At 46.7% G+C, this 26248-nt stretch overlaps 2 protein-coding genes and 1 long non-coding RNA gene across 3 annotated transcripts in view; 1 reads left to right on the plus strand and 2 right to left on the minus strand.

Annotated features, from left to right (window-relative positions):
* LOC122940391 overlaps positions 1–26248 on the plus strand; it is a 1778572-nt gene that overhangs the window by 1631679 nt on the left and 120645 nt on the right. The window lies entirely within an intron of this gene.
* Positions 1–26248, minus strand: part of LOC122940426 (oocyte zinc finger protein XlCOF6.1-like) — a 273710-nt gene that overhangs the window by 22983 nt on the left and 224479 nt on the right. The window lies entirely within an intron of this gene.
* On the minus strand, positions 366–24328 carry LOC122940465. The gene is made up of 3 exons (XR_006390286.1): positions 24201–24328; positions 553–696; positions 366–425 (listed from the first exon to the last, which is right to left on the minus strand). It is a non-coding gene; the product is annotated as an uncharacterized LOC122940465 (long non-coding RNA).

The raw sequence follows: 26248 nt of genomic DNA on the forward strand, positions 1-26248 counted from the left end.
AGATAATGAGAGGACATGTGTATTTAGTCATGTCTATTACCTGGTGATGTGAGGGGCCGGTGATCCTCCATCATGATGTCCTTGTACAGATCTTTGTGTCCTTCTAAATACTCCCACTCCTCCATGGAGAAATAGACGGTGACATCCTGACACCTTATAGGAACCTGACAACACAATGATACAGTCATCACCCAGATCCCTTCATAGCGTTCCTGTATAATGTCCCAGCATTCCCAGCAGTGTCACCTCTCCAGTCAGCAGCTCAATCATCTTGTTGGTGAGTTCTAGGATCTTCTCTCTATTGATTTCCTCATGTATCAGGAGTGAGGTGGAGGCCTCATGATTGGGCTCAGGGTTCTTCCCCATCCTTCAGACACAGGGTCCTGACAGCGCTCACTAGAGGTCTTCTTCACTACTTTGTAGTCCTGGTTATGGAGAGACACAGTAATAACTATCACTCCATACATCTCCAGAGTCCCTCACCTCTCCAGTCATGTATATCTGTTAGTAACAGATAAGATGATGTAATGTGACATCATCAGAATCTCTCACCTCTCCAGTAAGCCGGAAGAGGATCTCTAAGGTGAGATTTATTATACTCTCCGCCATCTTGTCCCTGTCCATCCTTGCGAGGTCAATCAGGAGAAGAATCTTATATAGAAGATCTCCACTGAGCGGATCCTATATTGTAGGAACCTGAATGGAAAGAAAATGAGACGATGGAAAATCCTACAAAATCTCATGTAAAATACAAAAACTGCAGATAAGAGGAGACATCAGAGGACATAATAAAGTGTAGATGTTGTGTTCTTTCTTTTTATACAGATCGAAACATGTGTGAGGTCAAGGCAGTTTCATGATATGTCATAAAATCCAATATATATAAAATATACAAAAAACGTCCCCTGCTCCAGTCCACGCCTCAGTTATTTGATCAGTTATTTCCATCAGTTATTGTGAGCCAAAACCTGGTGCGGGAGAAAAACACAGAACAAGTGCAGATCTTCCCATTACACCTGATCTCTGAGTCGCTTCACTGCTGGTCTGGGCTCAATAACTGAAGGAAATAACTGACCAAATAACTGAAGTGTAAACTTGGCCTTAAGGACGGATGGAGCTGTGTATCTTTGTGGCTGTGGAGCCTTATATATGGGTAAAGGCTAAATCCCATGAACGGGAAGGACCTTCTGACGTCAAGGAGGCACTTGACATACTGAAATCATGTGACTGCAAAGCAGACACATCCTCATTCAGAGTGATGGCGTCTGAAGTGAGAGAAGAGCAGAACCAATGCCTGTCTTTACCACAGGTATTTACACTGGATGCTCTTGGCTGCTGGTGAGGGGGGGGGGGAGCACCTAGACTTTCTGGTGCCTGAGGTAAAAATTATAACGTCACCCAAATGCCAAATTTTCCCAACCTAACCCCTTCCCTCCAGGTCGCCGGGGGTCCGACAGTCGGCACCCCGCCGATCAGCTGTGCGAAGAGAAGGCAGCACTCATATGTTCACCTGATCACAGCAGCATTTGCAGTGGTGAGCAGGTAAACAGAGCAGAGAAGGCAGCGCTTGGAGAAAAAAAAAAAAAGTGGACACCCCTTTAAAAACATACTAGGAAAACATTAAATACAGCACCACATACCTCTTACATCCAGTGATGTCTCCTCTGATGTAGATGTTGTCTTTTCACATCTTGGCGAGGAGGAGCAATGAGGCAGGTAAAGTCTCACTCCGACCCCCACAGAGGAATAAGAGGAGCCTGAGAGATCCGACTGTCTTAAATAAAAAGGTGTATGTCTGTCTCTGACCATGTATGCTATATGAAAGGGAAGAGGGGGGGGGGGGGGTCTTGTGGCTGCCCCCATATGGTATAACGACTCCTTGTGGCTGCCCCCATACGGTATAACGTCTCCTTGTGGCTGCCCCCATACGGTATAACGTCTCCTTGTGGCTGCCCCCATACGGTATAACGTCTCCTTGTGGCTGCCCCCATACGGTATAACGTCTTCTTGTGGCTGCCCCCAGACAGTATAATGTCTCCCTGTGGCCCCAAGTGTTTTTTTCTTCTAAATGGATATTTATCGCGATAAATTTCTTATTGTCGTTAATTTTGATATTGCCCAACCCTAGACCACCATGGTGACTTCTTTCAGCCATCTCTTCTCTCTCTGCAGAGTTTGACAAACAGACATCTTATTTTCCTACTTTTCCATCATCCTCCCACTTTCTCAACACCCCGTCCTGCCACCTCTAATAACGTTTCCGCTGTCCTCCCCAATTCTATGCTGTTCCCCTGAAAATACTGGTACCACACAGAGTGCGCCAGCACAAAAAAATACCCCCTTAATTTTAAAATCAGGAGGGGGGGGGGGCGTGACCGGAGGTTCGAGGGTGAGGACACCTGAGCGCTCGGCTCTGCAAAGACTTGGCAGTATCCAGTGTCATCTGCCCTGTTAACTGTGGCTGCAGTTCTTCCAGACTGCCCTATACCACCTTGGGGCGCTGCAGGGAGCATTCTATCTCCGGAGTTTGTGAGGGGTCCGGAACAATAGTTTCGGATCGGACTTGTCCCGCCAGCGGCATCCGCGGTCCACAGCAAGGCCTGTGCCTAGGAGCCAACCTCACCAGGAAAAAGCCGGTGGAGACCTGAAACACTGCTGCATCATTGTACGTAAGTGACTGTGGTCAATGACACTGTGTGGACTCACCCGTTAAACTCCCATGTATCGTAAGGCCTCATTCTCTGTGGAGACCTCAGACTTCAGCGCATCACATGACTCCACTGCCAGATCCGGTGGATTCTTAAGCAGAGTTGGGGCGGATTGCGATATACAGCGGTAGCCAGGACCTAAGTTGCTTGGCATTTAAGTCACCCCCCTCCTCTTGACAAGGCAGCTTAAACGCTGCGGCGCGGGGCATCCGTCCCGGGGAACAGAGGCTGCAAGGCGGTCTGACGCAGCGAGGGCCTTATGGTGAGGACAAGCAAAAACTCCACTGCCAATATCCCTGCAGCTGGGACACGGTCCACACAGGGAAACCTGTGTCGGTACTTCACCACCAGTGACCGGCAAGTGGATACCTCAACCTTCAACGCTGAGGCGTCTCCATATATACCCGATACCTCATCCTCTGTGAAAGGGAACACATCTGCTCTAGCACAGACATCTATACAGCAAGATACCAGTACCGCAGATTCCCAACCTGCTAAAATGGCTCAGACGGGACCCAGATCTCAACGTCAGAGTGCTAAGTCTTCATCCTTAACATCCCAGGACGTGTTGCCTCATTCTGGTGCTACCTCGTCTTCAGACCGGCCTATAAAAAGGCATCTCACAAATGAGCAGTGGGATTGGAAAGAGCACATGAAACTTGTGCCCATAAGACAGGAGATGGAGAAGTTCAATGAAAGGTTGGAGGGCTCTTACAAACAAGAAATATCTACAGTCAAAGCGACCATACAGGCCGTAGAGAAAAGAGTTGAAAAAGTTGCCTCTATACAAGACCATACAGCGAATAAAGTAGAAGATTTGGCGATGCAAGGTGCCATATTTGTTAATTATATCGCTTAGACGACGACATTGCGAACCGAAACAGGAGGAACAACATTAGGATAAGAGGGTTGCCAGAATCTACTAAAACAGAAGACCTAATCCCTACTTTGCAAGGGGTATTTAGCTCTATTTTGGAAAGGCCTGTCTCCGATCGCCTAGCAATAGATAGAGCTCATAGAACTCTGGTGCCTATTAACCCTGACCCAGCTAGACCGAGAGACGTTATTTGTCGTCTTTATTAGTATTCTGTAAAAGACAAGATCATGCGGAAAGCCCGTAATCTCACCTCCATTGACTTTGATGATGCTTCGCTGATAATCTTACAGGATCTCTCACGCGCTACGCTCGCTCAAAGGAGAGCTCTTAAACCTCTACTGGATTGCCTGAGAGCTAATAGTATCCCTTACTCGTGGGGGTTCTCGTTCCAACTGATTGTGCGTAAAGACGGCCGCCGTCTTGAATTACGAGAGCCGGAAGATCTGGACGTTTTCCTTAGGGCTTTAGATCTCCCTCCTATGCAACTTCCGGATTGGCACAGCATTCCCCCTATTCCAGCTCGGCCTCCATTCAGAAGGAACAGAAATGGCTCCTGGAGGAGCTAAGAGGAAACTCCACCCACTTGAGATGGACGCTCAAGCATCTGCTCCTACATGTCTTGAGAAGCTGAGCTCTTCTTGGGTCGTTGCTTGGATCTTCTCCTAGTGGTGGTTTACCCCTTTTGGGTTTCCACTTCACAGTTCGACCTCACCCCCAAGTGGGGGTATAGGGGTTGTTCCCTTTCCTGTTGTTTAACATGTTTGTTCCATTTTAGCCATGCTTAATGTATTCTTTAATGGGCTCATCTGATTGATGTTATTACAGGTCTGAGTGGTCCCATCGATCACAAATTAAAAAGAGGCTGCGTGGCCTCTTGGCCCTGCGGGGGCGCCCTGCCCCCCTCTGTTGGGACACATTGATCCCTACTCATAAAAAGCCTTTGTTTAACTTGTTAAAGTACATTTTTGCTTCTCTAGGGTCAGAGTATCCTTCATTGTTCCTACCTTATTTTTTCCCTGTTTCTGTTCCCCTTTGCCCTTGTGTTTTTTCCTTTTCCCCTCCCCTTCCTTTCAGACTGCCTAACCTGTGCTGAGATTCTTATTGCTTACTTTCAGCAAATTAAGGTCAGGTTTTCCTAGGTTACCTTAGTTAGGTCAGGTATCAGCAGGCTTCCCCAAAGCCTTACCTTGCTGAGTCTATAATCTCCTGGAATACACTGACCAGCTACAGCAGTCTTGGGCTTGCTTAATATCTCTTTTCCTCTAGGTTCCTGTCTCTTTCTGTAACTTCAGGACGGTTCGGTGTTGGAGCGATGACGCCACCTAGTGTCAAACTTGCCTCATTGAATGTCAGAGGATTCAATGTCCCTAAGAAACGCTCTAGGATCCTGTACGATATGCATAGAGAGAGGGTTCAGATTCTCCTTTTGCAGGAGACACATTTTAAAACAGGCCAGGGATTTCCTCCAGGCATTTCACTTACTGGGCCCATAGTACCAACCCAGGAGCAAAATCAAAAGGGGTTTCCATTGCATTGCATAAATCTCTCCCTTATTCATTTGTAGATCTCCTGACGGCCCTGCGCGGCAGATTCCTGCTCTTGAAGTTGAAGATCCATGAGAGAATGTATACTGTCGGGAATCTTTATTTACCAAATGTAAGACAAAATAAGACACTTAGGACTATCCTATCCAGGCTAGATGAGTACACGGAGGGAATTGTCCTCCTGGGAGGTGATTTTAACATGGTTCTGGACTCCTCCGCGGGTAAAACGACGATTCCAAAATCTTGAGTGTAAAGCAGTCTTTTACGCTAAGACGATTGGTAGATGTATGGCACATTTTACACCAAAAGGATCGGGACTACACTTTCGTCTCTCCCCTCACATCTGTCTTATAGCAGAATTGATATGTTTCTTATATCCCAATTCGCGCTGACATTCCAACCAGTGGCGCACATTGGACTCCGTACATGGTCAGACCATTCCCCAATGTTCCTTTCATTAGAACTCCCGGGATTAATAGCTAAGGAATGGACATGGAGATTAAATGAGACGTTGCTTAGAGATAGTGCTTGTAAGGCGGACATTGAAGCTAGTATAAGGGACTTCCTAGAGATCCAAACTTCAGATGTCACAACCCTCCTTGTACACTGGGAAGCTCTAAAATGTGTAATAAGGGGTATCCTGATCAAACACGGGTCCAGACTTAAAAAGGAAAAAGCGGCTAAAATCTCTTGTTTATGGTCACAAGTAGCTACTCTAGAACAGTCTCACAAACGGTTCTTAGATCCTCAAACACTCATTGAACTTCATGCACTCAGGGAACAGCTGCAGACATTACTGAAAGAAGCTTTAAACAGGAATCGGGAACGATTCCGTAGCTACCTATTCGAACATTCGGGCAAATCTGGTAGGGCTTTGGCGAGGTTACTTCACCCACGGTTACAAACAAACTACATACCAAACATCAAAGATATGTCAGGTTCCCTGATCCACCATCCCATTCAGATCACTGAGGCTTTCAAAACTTACTTTGAATCACTTTATAATATCCAAGGACAATTAGCATATATGCCGGTGACAGCAGTCGAAAATCAGATTAATCAATATATACAAGATACAGCTCTCCCGACGATATCTGAAACAACAGCCAGTAGACTAGATGAAGAATTTTCAGACACTGAAATTGGGGAGGCCCTATCCAAATTAGAAGGGGGGAAAAGCCCTGGGTCAGATGGCTTCACTGTACCCTTTTTTACGTCATTTAAAGACCTTCTTGTACCCCTTTTTGAGGAGAGTGTTCAATAGTATCTCTCCCACATGCCCCCTCCCTAAACAGGCTAAAGAAAGCCCATATTGTCTTGATTCCAAAACCCAACAAAGATACATCGGCCAGCAGTAATTATCGCCCTATTTCATTAATTAACTGTGACATCAAACTGTACTCCAAATTAATTGCTACACGCCTAAATACAGTGATCCCGGAGATCATTTATAGAGACCAGGTGGGTTTGATACCAGGGAGGGAGGCTATAGATAACACCATCAGGACCATAAATCTGATAGCAACAGCAAGAATTTGAAAGATCCCCTTATGTCTCTTATCGGCTGACGCGGAAATAGCTTTCAATAGGGTACATTGGGGCTTTATGATAGCTTCCCTGCGACAAATCGGTTTAAGCCCCACCCTAGTTAATCGGATCGGTGCCCTTTACTCACATCCCTCGGCTAGGGTTCGGACCAACGGTATTCTTGCTCCGGCCTTTGAGATCTGGAACAGCACCCATCAGGGCTGCCCTCTATCGCTATTGCTTTATGCTCTGAGAAACAACCAGGATGTTTTAGGGATAGAAACAAATGGCCACTAGCACAAATTAGATGATCTACTCTTGTACACTTCGAACCCGCATGTCTCCCTCCCATCCATATTAAAAGTATTTAAAAAATGTGGGCGCCTTAGTAACTAAGATTAACCTCAATAAAAGTGAAATGCTGACTATCACGTTATCAGAACGCAAGGCCTCACTTATACAGTCCAACTTCTCTTTCAAATGACAGACCACAAGCATTACATACCTAGGGCTACAAATCCCGGTACAACTCCATCTCCTCTATCCACTTAACTATCTGCCTCTTCAAAATAGAACGGCAACTGCTCTGGGGAGGTATTCTCTTAAGACTATCGTGGTTTGGTAGAATAAATGTGATTAAAATGGATATACTCCCAAGATTCCTTTACCTTTTTCCAAACCATTCCCATTTGCGTACCCGGGAAATTTTTTGTTACCCTGACCAAAACTAAGACACGCTTCATATGGGGTTCCAGCAAGTCTAGATTGAGCAATTGGACATTGACTAAAGCCAAACACAGAGGAGGTATGGGCATGCTGGACCTGAAACTCTATCATGCATTGGCATTACTGATGCGGATCCTAAATTGGTCTGCTGGGCCAGGTGCGAAGCTTTGGGTTCAAGTGGAGTTTGATCTCTCTCCCTTGAATCTAAAAATAGCGCCCTGGTTAAAGGTTGCAGATAGACCTCAGATGGAAGAATGGCCCTTTTTAGTGCGACATACCCTCACTCAGTGAGATAGATAGCTCCTAAACTCTCAATTATCTCATAGACCAGGTCCAATGACTCCTCTTATGGGCAATCCCGCCTTTTCCCCGGGGTGTCAAGTGAATAGATTTCTGAAATGGCCCCAACCTGCATGTCCGAGAGTTAGGGATGCCATGACGGATTCTAAATTGACTCGTTTGGATGCCTTGGTGCCTTCGGATGTGAGACAAGAGAGTTGTTGGCTCAAATATGCCCAGCTGAAAGCATCTGTTGACCAATTATTTGCACTCTCCTTATATCCAGCAATGTCGGACTTCGATTCCCTCTTTCTCAAACCCGACAAACTGCTCTCACAGCTTTACAAAATCCTACTGAAACAATGCAATGATGATCTAGCGCCCTATTTCCAAAAATGGGAAACGGATCTCCGATTGTCCTTCTTATCCAAGGAGGTTGACAAAATGTGTGCGTTCTCCCATGAATTGCCCATAGCAACTTCAGCCCAGGAAAAAAACTTCAAGATACTCTCTAAATTGTATTACTGTCCATTGACCCTTCATAAAATGTTTCCTTCTACTTCCAATTTATGTTGGAGATGCAAGGCAGATGAAGGTATTTGTTACATATCTGGTGGGCTTGCCATATGATCAAAATCTTCTGGGACAAGGTACCTTTCTTTCGCTGGTGCCTGGTTCTTTGGCGCAAGTGAAAAATAATGCGCTAAGGTACTTCCTCACGGCAGCCCGCATGACGATCCCGAGACATCGGAAATCTGTCAGAGTACCCTCTCTGCATGAATGGGCGAAAGAACTTAGACATTTACTGAGAATGGAAGTACTGATCGCTCTTTCGCATGAACAAGGGGAGAAATTTGAACGAAGGTGGCGTCGTCTTTCTGAATTGTTCAGCTCCTCCGAGTTCTTAGTGGTATTTGTTGATGAGGTTGATGATGCTATACAGTCCACGGAACCTTCTCTAAGTCTAGATGAGATTTAGTGCTTCAACATTCGAGATGGCTCTATTGAGAACTAGACCGATTTCACAGAATACCCCCATCATCTTCCCCTCCCTTTTCCTTCCCCTCTCAGCCTTTCCTCCCCCCTCTTTCCTTCACTCTCTTCCCCCCCTCGTGTTTGTCAGTTTACGTGTAAACGTTCCAATATCAAGATTGGCCAGGCTGATTTAGATAAGTGAGTTTATTACTGTATGTAGCTTACAGCAACTGTTTAATGTTCTCAATTGCAGAAGCTTAAATTATGGGGATCCTGCACGATCCTAAAAGACTTATCTGTACATTCTCAAGAGATTGTTTTTATTATTTTTCATAATAGGACAAAAACAGCAAAACAGAGTAAACATAAAATCAGACCCCCCCCCCATATCAGACATCAGATGAGACCTCCATTAGGCCTGCATGTTAGAACCCCCCATGTATCAGACAAAACCTCCAGACCCCCATATTAGACCATTAGACCTCCAGGCCCCCATTAAACCTCCAGACCCCAATATCAGATTTCAGACCAGACTTCCAGACCCCTATATCAGACTCCCATTAGACCCCCCAGACCAGACCTCAGATCCCCCATATTGGACCACCGTTAGTCTTCCAGACCCCCCATATCAGAACTGGACCCCCTTCCCCATATCAGACTTAAAAATAAATTAACTTGCCTCTCCTGCTCTGCTGCTCCTCTCCCAGTCCAACGGTCTCCCCGTTCTCTTGTCTTCTCAGGGCCCACGCTGCAGGCAGCCAGGACACAGTAGCGTGGGACCTGAAAAGAGCAAGCAGGAGGAGGGGTAAGTACAGCGCCCACAGAGCTTCTCTCCCCCTCCTCCTGCATACTAGTGAGCGCTTACATACAGTTGCAAGAAAAAGTATGTGAACCCTTTGGAATAATATGGATTTCTGCACAAATTGGTCATAAAATGTGATCTGATCTTCATCTAAGTCACAACAATAGACAATCACAGTCTGCTTAAACTAATAACACACAAATAATTAAATGTTACCATGTTTTTATTGAACACACCATGTAAACATTCACAGTGCAGGTGGAAAAAGTATGTAAACCCCTAGACTAATGACCTCTCTAAGAGCTAATTGGAGTGAGGTGTCAGCCAACTGGAGTCCAATCAATGAGATGAGATTGGAGGTGTTAGTTACAGCTGCCCTGCCCTATAAAAAAAAAAAAAACACACACACACCTGTTCTGGGTTTGCTTTTCACAAGAAGCATTGCCTGATGTGAATGATGCCTCGCACAAAAGAGCTCTCAGAAGACCTACGATTAAGAATTGTTGAATTGCATAAAGCTGGAAAGGGTTATAAAAGTATCTCCAAAAGCCTTCGTGTTCATCAGTCCACGGTAAGACAAATTGTCTATAAAATGGAGAAAGTTCAGCACTGCTGCTACTCTCCCTAGGAGAGGCCGTCCTGTAAAGATGACTGCAAGAGCACAGTGCAGACTGCTCAATGAGGTGAAGAAGAATCCTAGAGTGTCAGCTAAAGACTTACAAAAGTCTCTGGCATATGCTAACATCCCTGTTAGCGAATCTACGATACGTAAAACACTAAACAAGAATGGATTTCATGGGAGAATACCACAGAGGAAGCCACTGATGTCCCAAAAAAAAATTGCTGCACGTTTACAGTTTTCACAAGAGCACCTGGATGTTCCACAGCAGTACTGGCAAAATATTCTGTGGACAGATGAAACCAAAGTGGAGTTGTTTGGAAGAAACACACAACACTATGTGTGGAGAAAAAGAGGCACAGGACACCAACATCAAAACCTTATCCCAACTGTGAAGTATGGTGGTGGGGGCATCATGGTTTGGGGCTGCTTTGCTGCGTCAGGGCCTGGACAGATTGCTATCATCGAAGGAAAAATGAATTCCCAAGTTTATCAAGACATTTTGCAGGAGAACTTAAGGCCATCTGTCCACCAGCTGAAGCTCAACAGAAGATGGGTGTTGCAACAGGACAACGACCCAAAGCATAGAAGTAAATCAACAACAGAATGGCCTAAACAGAAGAAAATACGTCTTCCGGAGTGGCCCAGTCAGAGTCCTTACCTCAACCTGATTGAGATGCTGTGGCATGACCTCAAGAAAGCGATTCACACCAGACATCCCAAGAACATTGCTTAACTGAAACAGTTCTGTAAAGAGGAATGGTCAAGAATTACTCCTGACCGTTGTGCGCGTCTGATCTGCAACTACAGGAAACGTTTGGTTAAAGTTATTGCCAATCCAAGGGTTCACATACTTTTTCCACCTGCACTGTGAATGTTTACATGGTGTGTTCAATAAAAACATGGTAACATTAAGCTCTTTGTGTGTTATTAGTTTAAGCAGACTGTGATTGTCTATTGTTGTGACTTAGATGAAGATCAGATCACATTTTATGACCAATTTGTGCAGAAATCTATATCATTCCAAAAGGGTCACATACTTTTTCTTGCAACTGTAATTGAAGAGCTCACTAGTATTCCCTTTATAAGATGCAGTGCATTTTATAAAGAGAAAACTACTGCGCCACTGGCAAGGGGAGCCTCGGCCACAGGCTGCTCTGATGTCGCCCCTTCAAAGCGAGATTCTCATATTGCCTCATGGCGAAAGCGGTCCTGCAGGTTTCTTTAGCAGCATGTGGAGAAGCTTGTGTGGCAAACGCTGCAGAGATCTCTGTGGCCGATCCACAGGGGAACACCTTTAGGGGGGATTCAGAGATCGTATGCGCCGAGATTATGCGACTGAAGTGTCGGCACTACCGACGGTACAGCAGGATTGAACCGCGTCTCGTATGTTTCTAATTACGCAGTCTGAACCACCCCTTACGAGGCTTTAAAACATAAATGGCCCGTATTGAATACTGACCAACGATTCTGCCTTTGATCAGTGCTCGCTTTTATTGGCCTCTTACACAGGCGGATGCAAACGATCACTGTATACTGAGCGATCCTGCCTCCTGCATACTTCTCTATACTGTTGGCAGCGTGCCGCCCTGGTTACACGGTACAACACACTGCCGACACCATAGAGAAGTCTGCAGGGTCCGGATTTTGCAGCGTACAGTAAGTGCATACAGTACATGCACAAAGTCAGCAATTGCTCGTCAGTTGATTGAAGGGCCTCTTACACGGCCCGATTAGCGGACGGAGAGCTTTCATATGAACACTTGTTGCCCAATAATTGCTCCTTATAAAAGGGCCCTAGGGGTTAGGGTTGTTTCGATACCAAAATTTAGATTCAGTTTCAATACCATAAAAAAATATTGTGACACTCGATACCATGAAAAAAAAAAACGCCCATTCCGCATTCATAATCGAACAGTCCTATCCTATTTTTTGGTTGGACAAGGTGACAAAAAAAATTTGTGCAGTTTTTAAATTTTTCTTTTACGGCGTTCACCGCATATGAGATTTCTTAAATATTTTAATAGTTTGGACTTTTCGGACGTGGCGATATGTAATATGTTTATATATTTTATATGTAAAATTGGGAAATTTATACTTAATAGAGCTGTATTAGGGTGAATAGGATCTCACTCTCCCTGCTGCCCTGTACATAGTACACACAGCAGCTGGGAGATTACCATGGAAGGCTTCAGTAGTGTCCTGGCTGCCATGGTAACCGATCGGAGCCCCAGGATTACACTGCTGGGGCTCCGATCACAACTGCCACTGCCACCAATGATGGGGGGGGGGGGGGGGGGCGCAGGAGCAATACAGTTCCTGCATCAGGGGAAGCTGGAAGGAGGAGGGGCCGGCTCCCGCGGGATGTTTGGAGTGCCAGGCGCGCTGCACAAGGACCCTGGTGGCAGTGGAGCTAAAGACTGGGCCCGGACATGAAGATAGACGCAGAACAAGGTGACAGCAGCATGTAACAATGTGTGTGATGTATGTAGTGCAGTGTGTGATCATCACACACATGTATACATCACACGCTGCACTATATATATCACACACATGTATACATCACACGCTGCACTACATACATCACACACATGTATACATCACACGGTGCACTACATACATCACACACATGTATACATCACACGCTGCACTACATACATCACACACATGTATACATCATACACTGCACTACATACATCACACACATGTATACATCACAAGCATGTATACATCATACATTACACTACATACATCACATGCATGTATACATCATACATTGCACTACATACATCACACACATGTATATATCAAACATAGCACTACATACATCACATGCTGCTCACACACATATATATCATACATTGCACCATACACATCACACGCATGTATGTGGTGCAGTATGTAGTGAATGCAGACAGCCTATTATAGCCGAGTGATAAAAGTACAGGGAAGATCCGCCATATTGGACTGGACTTTATAACTTTGGTATAATAGCTTGATGTTATTTAGACCAGTAATGGTCCCCTGTAGGGACGAGCGAATTTCAGGTTAGAAAATTTGTTTGCGCTTCGTTTGGTGGTAAAAGCAGAATTGCGTTATGGATTCCGTTACCACAGACCATAACGCAATTCTATGACGGAAAGTTTATTTTTATTTTTTGAGGACGCTGCAGGATGGGAAAGTGCAGTGTACCATGTTTTTTCCATCCTACAAAGTCCAGCAAAAAAAATGATTTAGGCTAATGTATCTTTTTTTTTTTTCCACAATGGAATTCTATGGTGACAGATGCCACAGGATGGCGTCTGTCTGAGGCGTCTGTTAATGTATATACGTTTTTGTGTGTACATTAAATATATGGCAATAATGTCATGTGAACCCGGCCTGACAGGGAAGAAGCAGAACAGACCCCGCTTACTGTGATGGAGTCCGCTCAGTTCCATTCACGAGTCTGTCTTTTTACCAGACCAAAAAAGTGCTGCATACAAGGCTTTTTTGTCTGGTCTTTGTACAGAATCTGCCACAGAGGCTCCAAACGCAGATGTGAGCGAGTGCAGGCCGACATATTATATATTTGTATTACTGCAAATTTCGCCCTCCTCCTCGGGTGAAAATACTCCTCAAAAATGGTCGGAGGAGTTCTGGAAAAAATGCAGTGCGACCCCTGACCATAACTGTATGCCGGCACACTTCTGCATGCCATCATATTGTGGTTGTGCATAAAGAAACTAACCAGTGCATAATGACCTGCAATTCCTGCGATGATGGCAGAGGACTGTGTTATTATAGAAGAGGATAGTCTACGGCTGCGAACACACGTTTCAGAAAAGCAGCAGATTATTGCTGTTCCCTAAACAAGTCTACAGGGAGTGCAGAATTATTAGGCAAATGAGTATTTTGACCACATCATCCTCTTTATGCATGTTGTCTTACTCCAAGCTGTATAGGCTCGAAAGCCTACTACCAATTAAGCATATTAGGTGATGTGCATCTCTGTAATGAGAAGGGGTGTGGTCTAATGACATCAACACCCTATATCAGGTGTGCATAATTATTAGGCAACTTCCTTTCCTTTGGCAAAATGGGTCAAAAGAAGGACTTGACAGGCTCAGAAAAGTCAAAAATAGTGAGATATCTTGCAGAGGGATGCAGCACTCTTAAAATTGCAAAACTTCTGAAGCGTGATCATCGAACAATCAAGAGTTTCATTCAAAATAGTCAACAGGGTCGCAAGAAGCGTGTGGAAAAACCAAGGCGCAAAATAACTGCCCATGAACTGAGAAAAGTCAAGCGTGCAGCTGCCAAGATGCCACTTGCCACCAGTTTGGCCATATTTCAGAGCTGCAACATCACTGGAGTGCCCAAAAGCACAAGGTGTGCAATACTCAGAGACATGGCCAAGGTAAGAAAGGCTGAAAGACGACCACCACTGAACAAGACACACAAGCTGAAACGTCAAGACTGGGCCAAGAAATATCTCAAGACTGATTTTTCTAAGGTTTTATGGACTGATGAAATGAGAGAGTGAGTCTTGATGGGCCAGATGGATGGGCCCGTGGCTGGATTGGTAAAGGGCAGAGAGCTCCAGTCCGACTCAGACACCAGCAAGGTGTCGGTGGAGTACTGGTTTGGGCTGGTATCATCAAAGATGAGCTTGTGGGGCCTTTTCGGGTTAAGGATGGAGTCAAGCTCAACTCCCAGTCCTACTGCCAGTTTCTGGAAGACACCTTCTTCAAGCAGTGGTACAGGAAGAAGTCTGCATCCTTCAAGAAAAACATGATTTTCATGCAGGACAATGCTCCATCACACGCGTCCAAGTACTCCACAGCGTGGCTGGCAAGAAAGGGTATAAAAGAAGAAAATCTAATGACATGGCCTCCTTGTTCACCTGATCTGAACCCCATTGAGAACCTGTGGTCCATCATCAAATGTGAGATTTACAAGGAGGGAAAACAGTACACCTCTCTGAACAGTGTCTGGGAGGCTGTGGTTGCTGCTGCACGCAATGTTGATGGTGAACAGATCAAAACACTGGCAGAATCCATGGATGGCAGGCTTTTGAGTGTCCTTGCAAAGAAAGGTGGCTATATTGGTCACTGATTTGTTTTTGTTTTGTTTTTGAATGTCAGAAATGTATATTTGTGAATGTTGAGATGTTATATTGGTTTTACTGGTAAAAATAAATAATTGAAATGGGTATATATTTGTTTTTTGTTAAGTTGCCTAATAATTATGCACAGTAATAGTCACCTGCACACACAGATATCCCCCTAAAATAGCTAAGACTAAAAACTACTTCCAAAAATATTCAGCTTTGATATTAATGAGTTTTTTGGGTTCATTGAGAACATGGTTGTTGTTCAATAATAAAATTAATCCTCAAAAATACAACTTGCCTAATAATTCTGCACTCCCTGTATTAGTATGTGAAAATCTGCAGCACTTTTTATGTTCACATCCCATGTGTCAGTGCAAATTGTGAGTAATGAGGGCAGCACTGAGATGTGGGACTGGTAAGAGCATGGCCATCTGTGGCATCAATGGTATTCAATGGAAAGCCGGAATTAGACTTGCCGGTAATTCAGTTTCCACAAGATCACCACGATGGCTACGAGGAGATTGACCCCTGACCTCTGTAGGGGCAGGAACAGAGAGAGGGTTTAAATCCCCCCCTCCCACCACCAGTGTGTCCAAAATTACAGAGACAGAAATAAGTGGTGAGAACAAAAACATAACAAGTCGAGAGGGTATTACTTCATAACCTCCCAAGAAAACCTAATAAAGGGTAGGGAATATACGTGCCGTCGTGGTGATCTCGTGGAAACTGAATTACCGGTAAGTCAAATTCCGGCTTTCCACCTCATCACCACGACGGCTACGAGGAGATATAAAAAATTATAGCTTGGGGGGGGGGGGGCCGCCTGAAGGACCTTACGTCCAAAAGACAAGTCTGAACTAGATAGGTCTAACCTGTAGTGCTTAGTGAAGGTGTAAATGTTAGACCAAGTAGCAGCTTTACAGATATCCTTAAGGGAAGCTCTGGCCCGCTCGGCTTGGGAGGAGGACATAGTTCGGGTAGAGTGAGCTCTCAAATTTGAGGGGCAAGGAAGGCCTTGAGACTCGTAGGAAATGGAAATGGAATCCCTATTCCACCGAGCTAAGGAAGACCTGGAAGCTTTTAGACCCTTATTCTTACCTGAGAATAGGACAAATAGGTTATTGGATTTACGAAAATCTTTAGACACCTCGAGATATCGCAGGACTGAGCGTCTTACGTCAAGTGAATGGAAGCTAGACTCCCTATCATTAGAGGGATTACTGCAAAATGAGGGTAATACTATCTCCTGGTTACGGTGGAAATCCGATACTACTTTAGGTAAAAACCCTGGATCTAATTTAAGGACAATTCTATCATCGGTGATACGGAGATAGGGTTCTTGAATCGATAGAGCTTGAATCTCGCCTAGCCTTCTTGCGGACGTCATGGCCACCAAAAAAGCGGTTTTCAGAAAAAGATGTTTGGTGGAACAACTAGCTAGGGGCTCGAACGGTGCAAGGGTCAAGCCTGTGAGCACCGTATTGAGGTCCCAGTTGGGGATCCTGGATTTTAGAGAGGGGCGTAGTCGAGAAGCAGCTTTCATAAATCTTCTGATCCAGCGATGATTGGCTAGATCCTGATAAAAAAAACAAGCTAGGGCCGAGACTTGTACCTTCAAGGTGGAAGGTCTAAGACCCAATTCAAGCCCCTGCTGGAGGAAGTCCAAGATCTTCTGAAAATTGGGCGGCTCTAGATTTGGGGCAGGATTACCAATCCAGGAACAGAATCGCTTCCAGATCTTCAAATATATCGAGAAGGTAACTTTCTTCCTACTTGCTTTCAGGGTAGATATCACTTGGTCAGAAAGCCCTCAAGACTTCAACCTCTGGACCTCAGGATCCAAGCAGATAACTTGAGGAAACTCGAGTTTGGGTGAAGGATTGGCCCTTGATGAAGAAGGTCCCTCCTGGAGGGAAGAGGCCATGGGTCCTCTATCGATAGGTTCTTTAAGGAAGGGAACCAGCTCCTTTTCGGCCAATAGGGAGCTATTAGGATCAGAGTCGAGTCCTCTAGGTTGAGCTTTTGAATTATCCTGGGAAGCAGAGGCAAGGGTGGAAACGCATTACAGAGATCCCAGTCCCAAGGAATCGTGAGTGCATCTAGAGCCCAAGGATTGTCCCGTGGGTTCAATGAACAAAATGTCGGTACCTTTGCGTTCTTCTTGGAGGCGAACAGGTCCACCTGTGGAGTGCCCCACCTTTCCACCAGAGTCTGAAACACGTCCTGATTTAAAGACCATTCGGTATGGTCTATCAACTGGCGACTGAGATAGTCTGCCTCCACGTTCAGTATCCCTTTCAAATGAATTGCGGAGATGGACCTAACGCGGGACTCTGCCCAAGCGAAGATCTTTCTTGCGATGGACATCAGCTTCTCCGATCTCGTGCCTCCCTGGTGAGAGAGGTATGCTACCGTCGTTGTGTTGTCTGTAAGTATTATTATGTGGTGACCCACAAGAAGGACTTCTGCAGCTTTCAGAGCTTTTCGGACCGCTTCCAGCTCTCTGAAGTTGGAAGATTGAGAGCGGGTTGTCGGAATCCAGGAACCCTGAAAGAAATGATCTCCCACTTCGCTCCCCATCCTTTTTCGCTTGCGTCTGTAAGCACTTGGATGTAGGGAGTCTTCTCCCAGGCGACTCCCAAGGACAGGTTGGCTGTGCTTTTCCACCAGTCCAGGGAGGCCTTCACCGCAGGAGGGATCAGAACCTTGTGATTCAGGGAGGACTGTTGCTTGTTCCAAGATCTGAGGATCCATGACTGTAGAGATCGGAAGTGGGACTGGCTCCAGGGAACGGACGGGATGCAGGACGAGAGAAGGCCCAGGAGACTCATGGCTTCCCTTATGGGACAAGACCTCCTGTTCTGAAACCGACGAACCTTCAATTGGAGGCTTTTGATCTTGTCTGGTGGAAGAAAGGTACGTTGAGCCCGGGAATCCAGGATGACACCTAAAAACTGGATAGCGCTGGAAGGTACAAGATTTGACTTTTTCTGGTTCACCAACCACCCTAGATCCTGGATGAGAGATAGGAAGGCTAGTAAGTCTGATCTGAGTTTGTCCTCTGAATTCCCAATCAAGAGGAAGTCGTCCAGGTATGGAATAATCACTAATCCCTTGTGTCTCAGGAAGGCTACCATCTCGACTACCAGTTTCGTAAAGACTCTGGGCGCAGATGATATCCCAAAGGGGAGGGCCGTAAACTGGAAGTGGCTGGTTACCCCCCTGTGGTCCTGGATGGCAAATCTTAGGAACCTCTGGGATTCTGGATGAATTGGGACGTGGTAGTAAGCGTCCTGAAGATCCACTGAGCACATCAGGGCATTCCTCCCTATTAAGGGGATCAGGGACTTTAGGGATTCCATCCTGAACTTCCGATAAATTATGAATCTGTTCAAGGCTTTTAGGTTTATAATTGTATGGAAAGACCCTTCTTTCTTCTCTACCAGAAAAAGATTTGAATAGAACCCCTGTCCTAGCTGTGAAGATGGGACCCGTACTATCACGTCCATTGCCAGAAGGCTCTGAATTCCTTGCAGAATTTTTATGCGTATATTGGAGGAGCTTGGATTTGTAACGATGAAGCGGTTTGGGGAGACGAGGAAAGTTTGATTCGGTAACCGAATTTTATGATGGCCCGGACCCAAGGACTCCCAGGGAGTCAGAAAATTCCTCAATCTCCCCCCCACACTGGCGTCATTGTTTGTCCGAGGACTTACTTTGGGAGGAAGAGGGGTTACTTCTACCCCTGCCCCCTTTTGGATAGCTCCAGCGTCCTGACTTCCCCTTATCCCTAAAGGGTTCATTCTGGCTAGTGGGGGCCCGAAAGGGATATTTCCTCTTATAGGGTCTTTCCTCTGGGAAGCCCTTTTTCTTGTCCGCAGCCTTTTCAAGGATACGGTCCAAGACCGGGCCAAAGACATATTCCCCTGAAAACGGGATGGAGCATAGTTTCATTTTCGATGTGTTGTCGCCCGACCAGCTCTTCATCCACAAGGCGCGGCGGGCTGCGTTGGAAAGCCCAGCATCCTTCGCGGCAAATCTAACAGATTCTGCTGAGGCGTCTGCCATAAAGGCTGTGGCGGACTTCAATAAGGGGAGGGACCTTAAGATCTCTTCCCTGGGAGTATAATCTCTGATGTGAGTTTCTAACTCATCTAGCCACAACCTCATGGACCTAGATACCGAGTTGGCCGCGATGTTTGCTTTTAGATTAAACATGGCCGCTTCCCATTATTTTTTAAAAAGACTATCTGCCTTCCTATCCATAGGGTCACGCAACTGGGAGGTGTCTTCAAAGGGCAAGGCAGTCTTTTTATTGACTTTGGCAACCTGAATGTCAACTTTGGGTGTCTCATTGAAAATCTTCCCCTGGTTAGAGTCAAATAACAGACGGTTCTTAAAGGATCTGGACACCCCCAACCGTTTCTCTGGGTTGGACCATTCGTCGAGTACCATGTCTCGAATATTTTCGTTAATCGGAAACACACGGGTTTTCTTAACCCGGAGTCTCCAAACATTTCATCTTGAATTGAGTGGGCTCTTGGGGTGTCTTCTACCCCCATCGTGGCCCGGACAGCCCTTAAAAAGTCTGGCATCTCATCCAGCGAAAAACAAAATTTACTCTCTGACTCAGTAGTGTCAATATCAGAGGAAGCCTCCTCGTCCTCCCAGGCTCTAGATGAAGAAGCATCTTCCCCTATTACCTCCGGGTCTGATAAGGAAGGAGAGGGTTCCCTTTGCTTTTTAGGTGGAGGCGGGTCCCTGAGTGAGGGCGAAATTTGGGATAAGGAGGTCTTTACTTCGTCATGGATCATGGACCTCAATTCATCAAGGAAGGAAGGCTGTTCTTCCGCAATGACGCTAGAAATGCAGTCCTTGCAAAGTTTCTTGCGGTAGTCGTCCGGAAGGCGTTTGAGGCAGGACACGCACTTAGCCTGTTTCCTGATTTTTCTTCTGGGCCTCCTTAGGAACCTGGGGAAAATAACCCCTATCAGCCATGAATAAATGCATGGAGATAATAGCCCCAAGCCTGAGAAGTGGAGGAGGAATAAGCAACCTGGTACAGTGTTTTAGAGAACAAGTAACAGAGCAGAAAGCGCTTCCCCACAGGAGACTTACGGTAGGCGGCACAGAAGGGTCTCCAGGGGAGCGGGGTTCAGCCGACATAACCGCACACAGACTCCGAAGTACGCCAGTACAGGAGACACTCGGCGTTTGCTGGCGCCGAAATTTAAATCTGGAGACGCTTCCTGGATGACGTCATTTCCCCTCGCCACCGGAAGTGACGTCAGCCGCCTTCAGAAGCGCTTTGGTGCGCACCCGGAAGCTCGGCGGGAGATCGCGACCGGGAGCAGGCTCTCATATAATAATGGAGCGAGGCCTCCCTCCTTCACCCCTTCCCAGCATTAGTACGCCGACCGCAGGAGGGCAGGGGGAACACCGGTAGGTGTCAGGAAAAGATCCGTCTTCATCTCCCCACAGGGAGACTCTCTCTGCCCCTGTCCTCTGTAGGGACAGGAAACACTGGTGTTGGTGGTGGGAGGGGGGGATTTAAACCCTCTCTCTGTTCCTGCCCCTACAGAGGTCAGGGGTCAAGCTCCTCGTAGCAGTCGTGGTGATGAGGTGGAAATTGTAATAAACTGCCTAAACTAACATACTGCGGGTTGTATCACCTAACATGGAGGAGGTGACGGCTGACCAGGCAGAATACAGTCCATAAAACAAGTCTCAAAGGGTCCGGCAGGAGCAATGTCTGAATACAGGCCACGGTAGTCAGTCATCTAGTCAGGGCTGGTAGGATAGGTGCAGGCCAGGTCAGGAGCGGGATATCAGAACAGGGAGTATAGGTCACAGAACAGGAACACAAGCCGGGTCAGGAGCGGGATATCAGAACAGGGATTATAGGTCACAGAACAGGAACACAAGGGGTCAGGAGCAGGATATCAGAACACGGATTATAGGTCACAGAACAGGAACACAAGCCGGGGTCAGGAGCGGGATATCAGAACAGGGATTATAGGTCAAAGATCAGGAATACAGGCCGGGTCAGGAGCGGGATATCAGAACAGGGATTATAGGTCACAGAACAGGAACACAAGCCGGGGTCAGGAGCGGGATATCAGAACAGGAACACAAGCCGGGTCAGGAGCAGGATATCAGAACACGGATTATAGGTCACAGAACAGGAACACAAGCCGGGTCAGGAGCGGGATATCAGAACACGGATTATAGGTCACAGAACAGGAACACAAGCCGGGTCAGGAGCGGGATATCAGAACAGGAACACAAGCCGGGTCAGGAGCAGGATATCAGAACACGGATTATAGGTCACAGAACAGGAACACAAGCCGGGTCAGGAGCAGGATATCAGAACACGGATTATAGGTCACAGAACAGGAACACAAGCCGGGTCAGGAGCGGGATATCAGAACACGGATTATAGGTCACAGAACAGGAACACAAGCCGGGTCAGGAGCGGGATATCAGAACAGGAACACAAGCCGGGTCAGGAGCAGGATATCAGAACACGGATTATAGGTCACAGAACAGGAACACAAGCCGGGTCAGGAGCAGGATATCAGAACACGGATTATAGGTCACAGAACAGGAACACAAGCCGGGGTCAGGAGCGGGATATCAGAACAGGGATTATAGGTCAAAGATCAGGAATACAGGCCGGGTCAGGAGCGGGATATCAGAACAGGGATTATAGGTCACAGAACAGGAACACAAGGGGTCAGGAGCAGGATATCAGAACAGGGATTATAGGTCACAGAACAGGAACACAAGCCGGGGTCAGGAGCGGGATATCAGAACAGGAACACAAGCCGGGTCAGGAGCGGGATATCAGAACAGGGATTATAGGTCACAGAACAGGAATACAAGGGGTCAGGTACACGGATAAATAGAATTTCTCCCCCTTATTAAAACATGCACTTTCCTTATAAATATCAGGAAGGGAGCACACGCCACCCCACGGGCAGACACTGTGCATGTGTATCCCAGCATGGAGGAGCAGTGAACAGACAGCATGTAAGGATGTTAACAGGGTTACTGTGTCTGCTGGGAGAAGTAGTACGCTGGCTGGCACAGACTGCCGGCATTACATAAATATATCTGTCTTTGAATAGATGATAAGTTAACTTTAAAAATCGATTTTTAGAAGGATACGGACTCTGCCTAATCCGTTTGCATTGGACTCCTAGAAATAGTACATTTATAAGGGGTTTTCCAGTTTATACAAGTGTGCCATGTCCTATGGAGTCATCGGTGAATATACGTGCTGCTAATGTGTCAGAGGAATCCCGGCCTAACCAACAGTAAAACAATGAAAGAAAAGGTCCTTCTGGAGTCCGAAAAATAGTCATGTCTATATGAGCCGGCTAAATCCCATCACTCAGAGGGACCTCTCCTCCATGACACCTTCTCAGTATGTAATAGATGGAGAAGGTCCTTCTGGAGTCCAGGAAATAGTCATGTCTATATGAGCCGGCTAAATCCCATCACTCAGAGGGACCTCTCCTCCATGACACCTTCTCAGTATGTAATAGATGGAGAAGGTCCTTCTGGAGTCCAGGAAATAGTCATTTCTATATGAGCCGGCTAAATCCCATCACTCAGAGGGACCTCTCCTACAGGTCACCTTCTCAGTATATAATAGATGGAGAAGGTCCTTCTGGAGTCCAGGAAATAGTCATGTCTATATGAGCCGGATAAATCCCATCACTCAGAGGGACCTCTCCTCCATGACACCTTCTCAGTATGTAATAGATGGAGAAGGTCCTTCTGGAGTCCAGGAAATAGTCATGTCTATATGAGCCGGATAAATCCCATCACTCAGAGGGACCTCTCCTCCATGACACCTTCTCAGTATGTAATAGATGGAGAAGGTCCTTCTGGAGTCCAGGAAATAGTCATGTCTATATGAGCCGGGTAAATCCCATCACTCAGAGGGACCTCTCCTCCATGACACCTTCTCAGTATGTAATAGATGGAGAAGGTCCTTCTGGAGTCCGGGAAATAGTCATGTCTATATGAGCCGGCTAAATCCCATCACTCAGAGGGACCTCTCCTACATGACACCTTCTCATTATATAATAGATGGAGAAGGTCCTTCTGGAGTCCGGGAAATAGTCATTTCTATATGAGCCGGGTAAATACCATCACTCAGAGGTACCTCTCCTACATGACACCTTCTCATTATATAATAGATGGAGAAGGTCCTTCTGGAGTCCAGGAAATAGAAAATAACTATAAGGACTTTATTATCCACCGTTCACCTGTGTTACTTTAGTCAATGCTACAAAGTGAAACAAATACAAGTAATAATAATAATGTCACCGAAGCTTTACCAGAATGGTTCTTGTGGAGAGAAAGGGATTTAGCTAATTCACTGTGACGCTAAATACTAAGATAGAGAATAACTGGTCCCTGCAGATTATAGGAAATAGACGCTGCTATAGAGCCGGCCATTCTCCATTATTAGTGAGGAGCAGGTCCTTCTGAGTCATGGGAAATACCCCATTCATCTATGCAGAACCTCACCACTAGGGGGCAAGAAGGTCCTACCTGTTATGGGAAATAGACGCTGCTGTAGAGTCTGAAAGATTCCTACACCCGGAAGTGACGCGACCGCACCCGAATCCGCTGGAGGGGGGGGGGGGGGAATCTGCATGCGTGAAACCGTACACAGGGACCGCGCGTGCGCACTCAGGGGTAGGTAGATTTTTCAGTGCAAAATGTTCCATCAGATCTCCCTACCCCTGAGCGCGGACACATCATCTGGAGCAGTTCAGCCTCACCACATAGCAGAGCTGAGTGCAGGATATTGGGGTCACCCGGAGTGTGCACGCGTGGTGTACGGTTTCACGCATGCAAATGAGGTAGGTGCAGATCCACACACCTCCTCCTCCAGCTGATTCAGGTGCAGCTGCGTCACTTATGGGTATAGGAATCTGGCAGAACGCCGGCTATATACCCTGTCTGCGGAGGAGCAGGGGATTTAGTCCCAACCCTTATATGTGTGGATGTGACAAGTGTTCCACTCACCTGGGGGCAGGCGTGTCCTCCTCTGACAACCCTTCACTATGGAGCCTCCTGGGCTGTAATTTCTACCACCAGGCAGTAGTCGGGCTCCAGGCTGTGCTGCAGGAGAAGGTACAGGACCTGTGATGATGTCAGGACCATGTGATCAGGTGTGGGAGGAGTCAGGCTGTGCTGCAGGAGAAGGTACAGGACCTGTGATGATGTCATGACCATGTGATCAGGTGTGGGAGGAGTCAGGCTGTGCTGCAGGAGAAGGTACAGGACCTGTGATGATGTCATGACCATGTGATCAGGTGTGGGCGGAGCCAAGCTGTGCTGCGGAAGTATGTACAGGACCTGTGATGATGTCATGACCATATGACCAGGTGTTTTCAAATAAGTTTTTCAGAGACAGCACACCAATGTAGCTTTATATTCAACCTTTATTTACCAGTGGTATATTCTCAATATATTCTTATGACATTTATTGCTATGTGCAACGTTCCGGGCCCATTTGGTGCCCTTTGTCAAGCTGGATTGCCGATCTGCGTGTTTCCACGACGTGCGGCTGTGTATGTGTAATGTTCAGTTACTACAGCTGAGCCTTTGTCATGTCCATGTAGCAGAGCTGTGTATGTGTGATGTTCAGTTATTACAGCTGAGTCTTTGTAATGTCCATGTAGCAGAGCTGTGTATGTGTAGTGTTCAGTTACTACAGCGGAGTCTCTGTCATGTCCATGCAGCAGAGCTGTGTATGTGTAATGTTCAGTTACTACAGCTGAGTCTTTGTCATGTCCATGTAGCAGAGCTGTGTATGTGTAATGTTCAGTTACTACAGCTGAGCCTTTGTCATGTCCATGTAGCAGAGCTGTGTATGTGTGATGTTCAGTTATTACAGCTGAGTCTTTGTAATGTCCATGTAGCAGAGCTGTGTATGTGTAGTGTTCAGTTACTACAGCGGAGTCTCTGTCATGTCCATGCAGCAGAGCTGTGTATGTGTAATGTTCAGTTACTACAGCTGAGTCTTTGTAATGTCCATGTAGCAGAGCTGTGTATGTGTAATGTTCAGTTACTACAGCGGAGTCTTTGTCATGTCCATGTAGCAGAGCTGTGTATGTGTAATGTTCAGTGACTACAGCTGAGTCTTTGTCATGTCCATGTAGCAGAGCTGTCTATGTGTGATGTTCAGTTACTACAGCTGAGTCTTTGTCGTGTCCATGTAGCAGAGCTGTGTATGTGTAATGTTCAGTTACTACAGCTGAGTCTTTGTCATCTCCATGTAGCAGAGCTGTGTATGTGTAATGTTCAGTTACTACAGCGGAGTCTCTGTCATGTCCATGTAGCAGAGCTGTGTATGTGTGATCTTCAGTTACTACAGCTGAGTCTTTGTCATGTCCATGTAGCAGAGCTGTGTATGTGTGATGTTCAGTTACTACAGCGGAGTCTCTGTCATGTCCATGTAGCAGAGCTGTGTATGTGTGATGTTCAGTTACTACAGCTGAGTCTCTGTCATGTCCATGTAGCAGAGCTGTGTATGTGTGATGTTCAGTTACTACAGCGGAGTCTCTGTCATGTCCATGTAGCAGAGCTGTGTATGTGTGATGTTCAGTTACTACAGCTGAGTCTCTGTCATGTCCATGTAGCAGAGCTGTGTATGTGTAATGTTCAGTTACTACAGGGGTGCTGGCAGGCTTGGCCTCAGAGGTGCTGGCAGGCTTGGCCTCAGGGGTGCTGGCAGGCTTGGCCTCAGGGGTGCTGGCAGGCTTGGCCTCAGGAGGGCTGACAGGCTTGGCCTCAGGAGGGCTGACAGGCTTGGCCTCAGGAGGGCTGACAGGCTTGGCCTCAGGAGGGCTGGCAGGCTTGGCCTCAGGGGTGCTGGCAGGCTTGGCCTCAGGGGTGCTGGCAGGCTTGGCCTCAGGGGTGCTGACAGGCTTGGCCTCAGGGGTGCTGACAGGCTTGGCCTCAGGGGTGCTGGCAGGCTTGGCCTCAGGGGTGCTGGCAGGCTTGGCCTCAGGAGGGCTGGCAGGCTTGGCCTCAGGAGGGCTGGCAGGCTTGGCCTCAGGAGGGCTGGC

Source organism: Bufo gargarizans, chromosome 6 (assembly GCF_014858855.1).
Source record: "Bufo gargarizans isolate SCDJY-AF-19 chromosome 6, ASM1485885v1, whole genome shotgun sequence".
Classification (NCBI taxonomy): Eukaryota; Metazoa; Chordata; class Amphibia; order Anura; family Bufonidae; genus Bufo; species Bufo gargarizans.